The sequence below is a fragment of the Cucurbita maxima genome, unplaced genomic scaffold (assembly GCF_002738345.1).
Source record: "Cucurbita maxima cultivar Rimu unplaced genomic scaffold, Cmax_1.0 Cma_Scf00155, whole genome shotgun sequence".
Taxonomy (NCBI): domain Eukaryota; kingdom Viridiplantae; phylum Streptophyta; class Magnoliopsida; order Cucurbitales; family Cucurbitaceae; genus Cucurbita; species Cucurbita maxima.
This window is the reverse complement of record NW_019272171.1, coordinates 16790-29341: the sequence shown is the minus strand read 5'-3', so window position 1 is coordinate 29341 and position 12552 is coordinate 16790. Positions and strand designations below refer to the sequence as shown.

Sequence of the window (12552 nt, the reverse complement as noted above, 5' to 3'; positions counted from 1 at the left end):
ACCGCCTACAAGTAGGTTACTTATTTAGTTGCACTATATATTACTTTTTCTTTTTTAGGGATCACTAATTTTTAGTTAAGGTCATAGAGGAGGGTCGTCTCGAGCAATCAGTTCCATGTGTTATGAGTTGTTGTCCTTAGTTTTCAAATCTCGTTCCAATTTTTATCATTTTTTTCTTTGTCACGTCAGTTCTATGTGTTACGAGTTTTTGTCCTTATTTTTTGAATCTTGTTCTATTTTTATCAAATTTTTTCTTTGTCAGTACGTGTCATGAAAAATGATTTTAAGCCTTGAGTCCATGTTCGTGGATTCTTGAGTCATCAACAAAATCACTGTAAAATATCGACGTCCTATTCCTAGGCTAGACCATATGCTTGATGAATTGCAGGACTCATATCTATTTACAAAGATTGATTTGAAATCTGGATAACATTAAATTAGAAGGCATATACGAGATGAATGGAAAAGAGCTTTCAAAACTAAGATTGGATTGTATGAATGACTTGTTATGCCTTCTGGGTTAACTAATGCTCCTAGTACATTTATCTTAATGAATCGCGTTTTGATAGAATATTTAAGAAAGCATGTTGTTGTACATTTTGATGATATTTTAATTTATTCAAAGACTTTGTATGAGCATGTAAAGCATGTTAAGTAACTTTTTATTATGCTTAGGAAAGAGAAAGTTTATGCTCATTTTAATAAGTGTAGTTTTTGCAAGGAAAAAGTTAATTTTCTTGGCTTCATAATTTGTAAAAATGGAGTAGAAGTAATTTCTTGCTCTGGAATCCTTAATTTAAAGGAAAAGAGATTGTAGATAGGATTTTGAAACTTAACTATAGGATTTTGAAACTTACCCCTAATTTGAGCCCAAAATAGATTTTCTCTTAATTTAAAGGAAAAGAGATTGATAGGATTTTGAAACTTAACTATAGGATTTTGAAACTTACCCCTAATTTGAGCCCAAAATAGATTTTCTTGAATTTGGCTTGTTCTTGAGGTTATTTCTATTCGTCTTCTATGGAAACATTCTTTGGAGATGCAATTGGGATTGTCCTTGCTTGACGTATTCTCGTGTATCGACGAATTTGATTGGGAGAATGATTTCTTGGCACTTTCAGCATTGTAAGAACAAGTTTGAAGAGAAATGGTGTAGAATTGCTCTTGAATTTTGAAGAAATCTCAGAGAAGGAGACCCAAAATCTAAAAGCTTATTGCCTAACTATTGGGAGCTCGATTGTTGTTCCAAACTATTGCCTAAACTTTCAACTTTACAGGGGAAGCTTAAACCGACATTGAGAGCTTCAGAATCACTATGATTTTGAGATTGAACTTTCTGAATAATCAGTAAAAAAATATCTACACTAGTAAGAGGACACGACTTTTATTCCTTTTTATTCAGAGTTCTTATAACCAACTACTCTAGTTTTCTATTAAACAATATCGTCACACATACATGACATTACTGCTATGCATGAAAGAATTCATTTACAACATTTCATAAACGGTGTTATGGACTTTAATGTTCATAATGAACTCATTAAAACAATATTGTTATGAACAACATAGTGGAAAACAGATAACATTAGTTTAAATAAAAATAAAACAATGCCGTGATCTAACCTAAGGATCACTAAAAATAACATGAATGCAACTACCCTAACTTTGGTTTCTTGGCCTTGAACGCAACGTTGTCATCCGTAAATGGGTATCTTACCTTTACTTTAAAATAAGAGTAGCATGTGGTTTGAGTACTTTAATAAATACTCAGTAAGTAATCCCACTATTAGGGTCGAAATATGAATCACGTGTAATATAGTGGGACCTATCCTTTCATAAATACATTGTGGCATGGGCTTGGGCTTTGCTTTTCAGTCCGAGCAGAGTTGAATATGTTGTACTTCCCTACACACGACTCATGAATGTGCACATTGACCACCAGGTGGGTTGGTATAAGAGTACTCTATGGGTTTGCCTCGTTGAGCTTGTGCACACTCGCACTACCAAATACCATGAAGGGAAAAGACCAGCATAATATCATAAGGAACATAAATATTATAAGGTATGTGTTTGTACTAATCATAATGGGGAAGTATCTCGATGCACCTCCCATATAAAATGCATGAGATCCCTAACATTAAAACACGACATAACGTTCCTATGAGACATACATACTTGATTCTTGTCATATTGTTCATGATTAACAATACATGGTTTTTCTAATATTTCATAGGCATAGGGTGTACGAAACATAATATAGAAGTATCTTGATGCACGTGGTATACAAAATGCATGAGGTCCCATAACATCAAAGCATGACATATATTCATGGTGCTAGTCATACCTCAAATCTATTCCTAGCATAATGTTCCTATAAGATATAAATACTTGATTCATTTCATATTTTTAATAATTAACAATACATGATTTTCTAATGTCTCATAGTCCTAGAATAGTGTATATGATATCATAGCGTAACTTGTATGCAACATATCGTATATCATATCATCTACATAACATAGTATATGTCATACAATTATAAAACACGATATGTGCAACGGCCACAGGTAGCGATGTCCATTCCCCGTCATCATCCCCACCATCTACTTCATTCTCCATTTCCATGAAATTCTCTATTTATTTGTGTGCGGATCAAGGTAGGGGATTCATGGAAAGGAAGTGGCAGGGATCGGATTCCCCATGGACAATTTTAGTGGTATTTAAATTCAAGAGTCAGTATTGGAGGGTAAGGCCGAGTTTTGAAGATGAAAGGCCAAGAATCTTTATAGAAATAATGACTTTTTAAGGGTTAGGAACAGTGGCATTGTTATGTCTATATTTAGTTTTAGAAAACCTTATAAATACAATTGTTATTACTATCGTGGTAAAGTAAGTAGAGTAAAAAAAGAAAAGGAACAGAGAAGAAATAGAAGGTTTTTTCAAAGTGTTCTTTGTCTCTTTCTAACGTTAGTGTGTGTGAAACTTATTTCACAAATTTATGAGTTTTCGTTAACAAAATTATATCAAGCAAATGGCGAATGTGGGTCAAATTCCGCTACCGCGACTAGTGAAGACAAACTACGTGAATTGAAGCATTCATATGAAAGCTTTTCTTGGTTCTCAAGATGCATGGGAGGTGGTCGAAGAAGGGTTAAAAGAACCAAAAGATACCACGAGTTATACAGCGGCACAAAACAAGACGTTAAAAGAGGTGCGATCAAAAGATAAGGCGACACTATAAATGTTGTTCCGAGCCGATGACGAGTCGGGCTTTGAGAAGCTTGCCAATGCAACTACTTCAAAAGAAGCGTCAGAAACTTTAGGAAAAGTGTTCAAAGGAATCAATCGAGTCAAGCAAGTGCGTCTCCAAACTCTTTGTGGCAAGTTGGAGAGCATGAGATGAAGGAGTCAGAAAGTGTATCTGACTACATCACGCATGTACAAACTCTGGTTAACCAACTCAACCGAAATGGAGAAATGTTAGCTGAGACTCGAGTTTTGGAGAAGATTTTAAGGTCATTAACCAACAACTTTGAGAATGTTGTATGCGCATAGAAGAGTTAAAGGACCTAGCAACATTCACAGTCGACGAGCTAGCCGGTTTTTTCGAGAAACAAGAGCAACGTAAGAAGAAGAAGAAGGAAACACTTGATCAATCACTTCAAACCAAGGCGTCAATCAAAGATTAAAAGGTACTCTACTCTCAAAATTTTGAAGGTAGAGGTTTTGACAGTGAAAGTAGTAAAAATGGTCATGGTGCTCAAGGAAGTAGTCATGAAGGATAATATAAGAAGAAGGGACAGCCGAGTCAAGCAAATTGGCATGGATGAGGACGCAATCGAGGAAGAGGCGGCCGATTAATTTACTCCAACATTCAGTGCTACAAATTTCACAAATATGCTCTATGCAAATTATTATAACTCCAAAAAATGTTATAATTGTGGTAGAGGGGCATTTTGTAAAAGATTGTCGAGCCGATAAAAAGGTGGAAGAAACAATCAACCTAGTCTTGGTGACGCAACAAACGAAGGTCTTAGGTCTTTTCTTGATGGCTCAAAATGAAGATCTGAAAGCGTAAGAACACGGCGGAGAAAAAGACGATGGCGGTAGATGTGAGGCGGTGAAAACAATTGGAAACAAGGGGATACACAACGAATTCGGCAAAATCGCAATATTAGAGATGAGAAAATCGAAGAAGGAATCTGGATTGAACACGCAATCGGCGAACGAGCCAAAGAAACTTCCAGATCATCAGAAGGAGAATAAAGATTTAGAGCAACAACCAAAATCTGCCGTGGATAAATCTATGGAGAAGTCTTAGTTGCAGACATTGAAATTCCTGAACGAGCACATTTTGAAGGAGAAAGTAGAGATTGAAAAAGAAAAGAAAGCTTTTAGAATTTGAGATTGAAAGCTTAGAGAAGGAAGGGCTGAGCTGAGTGAGAGTTCTTTCTATCTCAAACAGGAGAAGAAAGAGAATGGGAAAGTAATTTCTAAGCTTGTGAAAAGAATTGAAGAAGTTTGGAGAAAGAGAGAATGCTACTGATAACTCATGGGTTCAAAACCAAGGTGCATGCTGGAAAGTGAAATTCTTTACATTGAAGCGTGGCACCATACGGATCGAGTTGAACATCCTTCTAGTCAAACTTGGTTAGACGTGGGCGTGGGTCGGAAGAGCTATCGTGTGTCGAATATCGAGTGGAGCCGAGTCACTTTACAACAAGCCTGACGCGTTATTCCACCTAATCGTCAATACGTGTCCCTCAGGCTGTCTGACATGCTTTCCCTCCCGCAAGTTGACACGTGACACGCTTTCCCTCCCGCAAGTTGACAGGTGGCTTGCCGGCTGTCTCAGGCGCTTTCCTTCCCACAAGTTGACACGTGGCTTGCTATCTATCTGACGTGCTTTCCATCCCACAAGTTAACACGTGGAAAATTTTCTCTCTTGACAATGCGCCTGATGCGTTATTCCACCCAATCGTCAATACGTGTCTCTCAGGCTGTCTGACACGCTTTCCCTCCCGCAAGTTGACACGTGGCTTGCCGGCTGTCTGACGCGCTTTCCTTCCCACAAGTTGACACATGGCTTGTCGAAATTTTTTCTCTCATGAGAGTTGCAATACTGAATCTGGCCTTCAAAGTGAGTTCATTAATCTCCTTGTTCGTGAAAAGACTTTGAGAAATCCAAGAATTTCATCTTTCTTAAAAGAACATATCGAACGGCCAAAATAAGTTCATTTACCTCCTTCTTGTTCCTGAAAGAACTCTCAGAAATCCTCGAATTTCATCCTTCATTGAAGAACATATCGAACGACTCAAATCTAAAGAAAATTTTTGAATGACCGTATCATCGGTTTAAAGTTCGTAATGTTGTAACCCCATATAATGAAAAGATATAAAGAATCAATAAAACTTGGCCTATGTAATTGTCGAACCTATGACCTTCAAGTTTTTAACACTACAAACTTACAACTGAGCTAATTGGGCATAAATTTTATGCACATTATAAATCATTAGCTCCTAATCCAGCCAATTGAGTTTCGTTTACCTAACTTTATGCATAATAAACTTAAAAAAGTTATTATCTTCTAAAGTTCATAGTGTTTTAACTCGTATCATGAAAATATATAATTAAAAATGAGGGAAATTGGCCCATGCAGTCGAATCTGCGACCTTCACGTTATTAGCACATAGCTCTAACCAACTCAACTAACAGGCCATAGATTTTCTCGCCTGACAATGCGCCTGACGCGTTATTCCACCCAATCGTCAATACGTGTCCCTCAGGCTGTCTGATACGCTTTCCCTCCCACAAGTTGAAACATGGCTTGCCGGCTGTCTCAGGCGCTTTCCTTCCCACAAGTTGACACGTGGCTTGACGAAAACTTTTCTCTCGTGAGAGTCGAAATACTGAATCTGGCCTTCAAAGTGAGTTCATTTACCTCCTTGTTCGTGAAAAGACTCTAAGAAATCCTCGAATTTCATCTTTCGTAAAAGAACATATCGAACGACCAAAACTAGTTCATTTACCAACTTCTTGCTCCTGAAATGACTCTCAGAAATCCTCTAAAGAAAAATTGTGAACGGCCGTATCATCGGTTTAAAGTTCGTATTGTTGTAACCCCGTATCATGTAAAGATATTACTAAAAATTAATAAAACTTGGCCTATGTAATTGTTGAACCTACGGCCTCCACATAGATTTTATGCACATTATAGATCGTTAGCTTCTAATCCAACCAATCGAGTTTCATTTACATAACTTTATGCGTAATAAAATTAAAAAAGTCATTATCTTCTAAAGTCCGTAGTGTTTTAACTCGTATAATGAAAAGATATAATTAAAAATGAGGGAAATTGGCCCCATGCAAGTGTCGAACCTGCAACCTTCGCATTATTTGCACAACGCTCTAACCAACTGAGTTAATAAGCCATAGGTTTTCTCGCTTGACAATGCATATGACTTGTTATTCCACCCAATCGTCAAGGCTATCTGACACGCTTTCCATCCCGCAAGTTGACACGTGGCTTTCTGGCCTTCAAAGTGAGTTCATTTACCTCCTTGTTCGTGAAAAGACTGAGAAATACTCGAATTTCATCTTTCGTAAAAGAACATATCGAACGACCAAAATAAGTTCATTTACCTCCTTCTTGTTCCTGAAATGACTCTCAGAAATTCTCGAATTTCATCCTTCATTGAATAACATATCGAACGACTCAGATCTAAAGAAAAATTGTGAACGGCCGTATCATTGATTTAAAGTTCGTACTGTTGTAACCCTGTATCATGTAAAGATATTATTAAGAATTAATAAAACTTGGCCTATGTAATTTTCGAACCTACGACCTCCACGTTTTTAACATGACAATCTTACAACTGAGCTAATTGGGCATAGATTTTATGCACATTATAGATCGTTAGCTCCTAATCTGGCCAATCAAGTTCCGTTTACATAACTTTATGCATAATAAACTTAAAAAAGTCATTATCTTCTAAATTTCATAATGTTTTAACTCGTATAATGAAAAGATATAATTTCCCATGCAGGGGTTGAACCTGCTACCTTCGCGTTATTAGCACGACACTCTAACCAACTGAGCTAATAGGCCATAGATTTTCTCGCCTGACAATGCGCCTAACGTGTTATTCCACCCAATTGTCAATACGTGTCCCTCAGGCCGTCTAACACGCTTTCCCTCCCGCAAGTTGACACGTGGCTTGCCGGCTGTCTCACGCGCTTTCCTTCCAACAAGGACATTGAAACGACGTGACCGAGGAAGAACAGAATGTTGGATTGGGTAAGGAAGACAGAACGTTGGATTTTTGAACCCTCTCAGATCTGAGTGTTTACGCCCTTACGAACCAAACAAACACCATAAACGAGATTAGGAGGAGGAGGAGACTAAAAAATGGAGGAAAAAGGACATTGAAACGACGTGACCGAGGAGAGAGAGTCGCCGAAATATTCTCTAGTAATCGGGGTGAGGGAAACGAAGTCCGACACGAGATCCGACTCACGACCCAAAACCCACAGGCAACCCTAACCGATGTGAGGGGTGGAGAAGATGAAGTCCACCTGGTCGGACCAAAACTCGAATACCCACAACCTCATTATAGCCAAGCATTCCCATACCTAGTTTGCTCCAGTAACCTAAAATACAAAGCTTCGACCCAACAATGCAATCAGATACCAACTAGCAACCAGTCAAGTAGTCTAGTTCCTCTGTGCTTGGCCCAAAAACCCACATTCAAACAAAAAATACACAGAACACGGTCTAACCCATGATCCACTACACCAACTTGTGTGCCCACATGAACATTAAAGACCCATGCCTCGACCCACTTTGCGACTTGCTTATGTGTCAATGTCCCTCAATGACAGGGTCACTACTGCATACACCAGCCCCTTCGGCTTAGCTTCTCGGAATTTTAGGTCAAAAAACGACATATTTGGCTTGATTTGACATTTTTAACATGAACCTTTACATTTTTTACCTTTCCATTTTTTTTAACATAGGTAATTATGAATAAATTAATAGATGTCCTAGTGGACAGTTTCAGTTATATCAAGGATGCCAGTGTATTCCAGGCTCACAAATCATCATTTGCTATGCACTCAGGTAGTATAGAAAATCAGAGTGTCCTTGAGATTCAGGCGTAAGGGTAAACTTGTACAATACTAACTTTTGTACAAGCTTGGAAGCCATTTTAAATCTCTAGTGAGTTCAATTGATTTCAATAATGATAAGCTATTGTATTTTTATTTTACCTTTATTTGAGTTGCCAGAAGTGGGATTTGAACCCACACCCTCTACCTATTCTTTATAACTATTTTTATAAAGAATAGCACTTTATAAAACAAAACCTTTCTAAGTTATAAAAGTTGGATTTCAACCCATGGACTCACAAGGACCAAAACTTGAGTCCTAAAGCCTTCAACCACTCAACCATCTTAACTATTTATTATGAGACCTAACATTGGTTGAAGAGTGGAATGAAGCAATCCTTATAAGGGTGTGAAAACCTCTCTCTTAAAAATGCGTTTTAAAACTTTTAAATTTACACGACGTAACATGCCAAAACAAACAATATTTGCTAGCAATTGGAGAGGGACAAAAAACATTAACTATAAGGTTGTGGATATCTCTCCCTAGTAGACATATTTTAAAATCGTGAGGCTGATGGTGATACGTAATTAGCCAAAGTAGATAATATCAGAGGTGGGCTTGGTTTGTAACAAATTGTATTAGAGTTAGTCATTGGGTGGTGTGTCAACGAGGTTGCTGGAAACACAATGAGGTGGATTGTGAGATCCCACGTCGGTTGTGGAGGGGATGAAACATTTTTTATAAGCATGTGGAAATCTCTTACTATTAGATGTGTTTTAAAACTGTGAGGTTGTCAACGATATGTAATGAGTCAAAGTAGACAATAACTAGGCTAATACTCATAATTTGTTGGAATAGTTCAGTTGGTCAGAGCGTATGATTGTTAACCATAAGGTCGGAGGTTCATCTCTCTTTTTATCAATGGGAATGAATCATTCCATTTTAGTATGTGTAAAAATTTAACCCTCCAACCAATGTGGACAATGTCATATAATTATGTACGTTCGTGATCCTAACATTGTTATAGTCTTAATTTAACATTCTTAATAATAATATTGTGTTCTTTTTAGGTGTAGCATCAATACAAAAACATAATGTAAAAAATATTTTAGCATAAAGCAGTTACATCATGCATGTTCTAGTGACTCTAGGCCCCTAGAAAACTAGGGTCGTTACATATAATCTACACTTGAACATTATATAACCTAAAGAAAAACCCGTGGCAACTGTCTCGATCAAGGACTCGATTACCGCCTACAAGTAGGTTACTTATTTAGTTGCACTAGATATTACTTTTCCTTTTTGGGTGATCACTAATGGTTAGTTAAGGTCACAGAGCAGGGTCGTCCCGAGCCATCAGTTCTATATGTACAAGTTGTTGTCCTTATTTTTCGAATCTCGTTCCAATTTTTATCAAATTTTTCTTTGTCACGTCAGTTCTATGTGTTACAAATTATTGTCCTTAGTTTTCGAATCTCCTTTCAATTTTTATGAAATTTTTTCTTTGTTAGGATGTGTCATGAATAATGATTTGAAGTCTTAGAAAGTTGAGTTATTATAGTTGTGCTTTGAAGTCTTTAAAATTGAGTTATTACAGTTCTTATATGCTTGAAAAATCATGTCGTGACAATTTTAAATCTCCGGTGAGTTCAATTGATTTCAAAAAATGATATGCTATTGTATTTTTATTTTACCTTTATTTGAGTTGTCAGAAGTGGGATTTGAACCCATGCCCTCTAATCCCGCATTGGTTTGAGAGGAGAATGAAAGAATAACTTATAAGTGTCTGTAAATATCTCTAGTAGCGTGTTTTAAAACTTTGATTCTGACGACGATTTGTTACGGTAAAAAATGGACAATATTTTTTAGTGTTTGGAAATGGGAACGAAGCATTTCTTAGAAGAGTGTGGAAACCTCTCCCTAGTAGACTCATTTTAGAATTGTGAGGCTGATGATGATACGTAATGGGCAAAATCGGACAATATTTGTTAGCGGTGGGTTTGAGCTATTGCGAAAGTTAACAAAGCAAGTCACCAAGCGTTGTGCCAGCAAGGACGTTGGGCCCCCAAGGAGAGTATATTGTGAGATCCAACATTGGTTAGAGAGGGGATGAAACATTCCTTATAAGGATGTGGTGGGCTTGAGCTATTACAAAGAATTAGCTGGAATAGCTCAGTTGGTTAGAGCGTGTGGCTGTTAACCACAAGGTCGGAGGTTCAAACCCTCCTTCTAGCGATGGTAATAAGTCTACCTGTTGAAGCCCAAGTCAATGGGAGCTCGCATGGGATCAAATGTGTGTGTATGTAAGTCATTAGTAGAGAAGTATGCACATCAAATTCTACCCGGACACGAATATGAGACCAAGGCTATTATTCTACCCGGACACGAATATGAGACCAAGGCTATGAAATGATATTTTATGATAACCATGATTTCATGTGTTTGCGTGAGTAGAGAAGTAGTGGAGTTACTTAATGAGTATTTCTTAAAATACTCAAGACATGCACTGCTCTTATTTTTTAGGTAAAGGCAAGACACCTCTGCACAAATGACGATGTCGAGATGACACCATGGGATCCAACGTACACAACACTAGTGAGATAGAGGGGTAGGATCAAACGTACAAAGACGGTTAACATCATGAGAAAGAAGGAGAAGAAACAAGATGTAGACAACGAGTTTTGATACGGAGGAATGAAGAAAGGAAAATGCATGGAAACGAGTGGAGAAGACGAAGTCCACCTGCTCGGACCCAAACTCGAATACCCGCAACCTCATTCCAGTCAAGCAACCCCATACCCAGTTTGGTCTAGTAACTAGATACCCACCAACAATCAGTCTAGTAGTCTAGTTCCTATGTGCTTTGCCCAAAACCCACATACAAGCCTAAATACACAGAACACAGCCCAACCCACTGATCCACTACACAGACCTGTGCGCCCACATGAACATTCAAGACCTGCGCCTCGAACCACTTTGCAACCTGCTCATATGTCATTGTCCCTCAGCGATAGGGTCACTGTTGCATACACCGGCTCCTTCGGCTCGGGATCTCGGAGTCCTAGGCTAAAAAATGGCGTATTATGCTCGGTTTGACATTTTGACACCGACCTTTATGTTTTTTGCCCTTCCGAAGCTTATTTTTACTTTAATAGAAATATTTAAGGTCAGTATAACGACTTATTTCTGAAGTTCAAGTTAAATTAAATTAGAAATGTAAATTACTAACGAAGCGAGATGGACGTTTTAATAGGAAACAACAACTGACAACACTTGGAGTAACTTCGAGAGACAAAATTCACGCTCGCATGTGTGAGTCATGTGTAGGGATGTACTACACGTCCAATTTTTCCAGACTAGAGGCCACCCCTATGATATTTTTAACAATAGGTTCCTAAGATCATTAGTTGCATGTGTTTGCATTCCCTAGCCTCAATAGTGGAGTCACTTATGAGTATTTCTTAAAATACTCAAGCCTTGTGCTACTTCTATTTCAGGTAAGGGCAAGACGCCCCTATATAGCTGACGACGACATCAAAAATAGAGATAATGACATGTGCATAGAATAGTAGTATTTTATTTTCTTAGGCATAGGTTAGTATAGGGCATTTTTACTTTGATGTTTTAATTGTTTTAGAAAGATGCTTTCAAATGAGTAAGTCCATGACACTATTTTAAGATGAAGTTTAAATGCTTAATTTCGTATAAGAGCATAGGATATGATGACGGTGGCAACTTTAGGCTAATAGAAATCTAGGGTCGTTACCGTTGGTATCAGAGCTTTAGGTTATAGATTCAGTAGACTTACCTACGAGATAGGCTTGGCACGTTCCAAGGTTTTACCATCGATGTCCTGTCACCGTCACGTATGTCTTGTATAAGATAAGAAAAAGAAATGCCTTTAATTGCATGTACTTTTTTTGTTTACTAATATTGAATGTAATTTAGTATCAAATATGTTGAGCTCTAACTATATGATTTATGGTAGCATTATGTTCCACCTAGTTGTATTTTTATGAATATGTCATGTTTGCTAAATTATATGTTGTGAATATATGTGATATGATGCAATTTATGTTAGAGAGATATAGACTTAAGAAAAATTATATATTGGTTTTAGAATCATGCCACGTAAAGGGCACGGGAGAGGAGAACGAGGATGGAGACGACCCTGTATTAGAGTTAGAGGAAGAGGTGGAGGTGAAGATATCCCTCCTCGTGAAGGTTTAGTGACTAGAACGGACGCACCTTAAGTTGTGCTACCTTAGGCTATGGACCTCCAATAGCACTGATAGATGAAATAAATCTCACTACAAACCTGATGTGAGAATCGTTTCAGGCACTACGATCATGCTCACTCGACAAGCCAATAGGGTGTGAAAAAGGGAATGAAACCAACAAGCCAATAGGCCATCCTAACTGCTTAATGTTATACATAAGAATT

The 12552-nt window shown here is 37.7% G+C and overlaps 2 non-coding genes across 2 annotated transcripts; one reads left to right on the top strand and one right to left on the bottom strand.

Moving 5' to 3' along the window:
• Positions 1 to 7035: 7035 nt before the first annotated feature.
• TRNAI-AAU lies at positions 7036 to 7109 on the bottom strand. Its single transcript has one exon. It is a non-coding gene; the product is annotated as a tRNA-Ile (tRNA).
• A 3160-nt stretch (positions 7110 to 10269) lies between these two features.
• TRNAN-GUU lies at positions 10270 to 10343 on the top strand. The gene has a single exon. It is a non-coding gene; the product is annotated as a tRNA-Asn (tRNA).
• Positions 10344 to 12552: the final 2209 nt, after the last annotated feature.